A 2,945-nucleotide genomic window follows, 5' to 3' on the forward strand; every position below is an offset into this window, starting at 1 on the left:
CCGAACGTCTCGACGTAGCGATCTTGTTTCCTTGATGATTTTACTTGCTCCTTCACGTTGTTTCACTGGTTACTGGTTCACTTGAAGACTGTTACTTGTTGACTTGGTAGAAATCGACTGATCCAGCTTCCTGCGCTCGGCCGGTTTATATAGGCCTCCGTTTACCGCTAGTTATCGGCGTCTCCTTGCCTCCTGGTCCAAAGTCCATGACCGTTCGACCTTTTGACCTCTGCGCACGGCACCAATATCAGGGTCCAAAGTCCGGTGCCGTCCCGTTACTTCCTTCTGCCCACGGCCCTTCGCCGCTCTCTTCTATTGCTGTCCCTCTCGGACTCTCCTTGTCCTTGTCTGGTGCTCAGTGCACCACTCTCTCTCGCCGCACTACCGTTACCACGGGCGAATTCGCCGCGTAACTGGTAAATGGTAGGCCACTGCTTGCATGCTTTCTAACTTGTGGGGAGTTATTCAACTCCTCACAACCTGAACAGAAGTTGCTCCTCTAGAAAGGATGTCAGCAGGATTGTGATCTGTGGAAATATACCGCCATTCCATGAATCCTGTTAGTTCCTGAATAGATGCCACACGGTTGGCGAAAAAAATAATTTTTTTTGAAGGTTACTCTTTAATCCAAGACAAAACCACGGATGAATCAATCCAACAAAAGTACCTTCCATCCTTATTAGTTGAGACAACAATAACGCTCCAGACAATTCCATCTTTGGTATGGTAATCGTTTTTAACGGGGCTACTCTTGAGTTCAAGCGCAACTAGTGACTAATCCCCTAAACAGACTTGGAGGTAATGTACACGCAAGCTCCATAGGCCTCAATGCTGGTATCACAAAATCCATTAACTTCTATTGTACTTTTTCGATCTAATACTAGTCTAGGAAAAGTAAATCGCCAAGCATACCCGAAAGTTGATTGCAAGTTTAAAGAAAGACTCTCATTCCAAGTCACCTTAGCCTTCCATAAATTTTGCAAAAATATCTTGCACTTTGCAGTTACCATTCCGATATGGCCAATGTGGTCGTTGAAATGGGTAACAGTTGATTGGATGGAACGCTTACTGGGTTTTGTACTTTGGGGTAGCGATAACAATGAAAATAATAAATTGTCAATAGAGGGATTCCATGCAAGGCCCAAAGTCTTGGTTATATACCCTCCGTCATTAAATTGTAGAAACTGCTCCTTGAACTGCTCGATGAAGGCCTTTGGATCCACTGCAGTGCTTGAAGACTTCTATGTAGATGATTTCATTTCTTGGGGCAACTCAATTTCGTAGTTTATAAACAAAATGCAACAGACTTCTAAGATTTTTTATCGTGCGAACCATCTGAAAGCTCGTGGCACCACTGGTAAACAACGTGTTCTCCCATTCCTTTGTATTTTTCGATGAAGAACTTCTGTCCTTAATTCATAGGTTTTCGCAATATCTTCCGGCAGAGAAAAGTTTTTAAAATGTTTAACAATTTCGATTATGTCCAAATCTCGACGTTGTTCAGCAATAAGCCAGTTGCTTGAAATTTCAGCTAAATTTACTCTTTTCTCTTCGACTATTTTTGCGGTTTCTCGATAAAAAGTCAACGTGTGCCATTCTTTTCCCTTCTCGATACTGAATATCGAATGTGAATGACTGCAAATAAGCCCACCAACGCTGTGCTCTGGGGGTTAAATCTTGTTTATTTCTCGACGCCTTAAGCGAGTTGCAGTCAGTATAAACTACAAAGTTCCTGCCCAGCAAATAATGTCGAAAATGCTTAATGGCGTTCACGACAGCAAAAGTTTCCAACTCGTACTAGTGATATCTTGATTCTGCCGATGAAGTAGTTTTGCTATAGTATTCTATTACCTGGGGTTTGTTATTAATTTTATGTAATAAAATTGCACCGTAGCCACTGCAACTGGCGTCTGTGTGCAATTCGATTGGATAATTAGGATCAAAAATAACAAGGACTGGTTTGTCGGTAAGAGTGGCAATGACCTTTTTCCGTATCTGTTCATGCTCTGTTTTCCAAATAAATTTGTTTTTCTCTGCAGTTAAGAAAAATAAAGGTTTCATTAATTGTGAAAATCCCTTAATAAACTGTCGGAAATAGGATGCTAGCCCAATGAATTGTCTAAGTGAAGTGACTGACTGTGGAGGCGGAAGTCAACTGAACAACTTTCTGTGGGTTTGGACGAATTTCACAAGCACTTATATTGTAACCCAAATATTGAACCGATGTTTTCAGGAATGAGCACTTTGTTAGATTGAATGAAAACCCAGCCTTTGTCAAAACATCTAGAACGATCTGTAATCTTTCTAGCGCCTCGCATTTTGTTGAGGCGGCTATCATGATATCATCCATATAGACAATGACAAAGGAATTTGCTAGATCCCCAAGCGCCTGTATTACTAATCGTTGAAAAACAGAAGGTGCGTTTTTGAGCCCGAATGGCATAGATAGGAACTTATATTGACCATCCGGAGTCACAAACGCCGTGTACTCGATAGAATCTGAATGTAAAGGAATTTGGTAATATCCGCTGGCCATGTCTAGACATGTAAAGTAATTAACTCCTCCAAGCCTATTGATTTGATCTTGTATAAGTGGTAAAGGGTATTTATCAGCGACCGTATTTGAATTCAGCTCTCTAAAGTCAACACAAAGTCTGTCCGTACCAATTTTTTCTCTTCACTAATAATATAGGAATTGCATAAGGCGAGCAGCTTGGCCTAATTATATTGCATTTTAGCAGTTCATTAATTTTGTCCCTAACCAAATCTCGCTCGCATGGACTTAAGCGATATGGCCTTCTTTGTACTGTTTTTGTTGGATCAATCAATCTAATTTTCATTTCGCCAATTCTGACTTTAGTACTTGGAATACCAGTTATAAACGAATTTGAGTACTTTGCCAACAGTGAATGTAGTTTTATTTTATCTTGTCCCTCAAGCTCAGT

Source organism: Drosophila gunungcola, unplaced genomic scaffold, assembly GCF_025200985.1.
Source record: "Drosophila gunungcola strain Sukarami unplaced genomic scaffold, Dgunungcola_SK_2 000035F, whole genome shotgun sequence".
Classification (NCBI taxonomy): Eukaryota; Metazoa; Arthropoda; class Insecta; order Diptera; family Drosophilidae; genus Drosophila; species Drosophila gunungcola.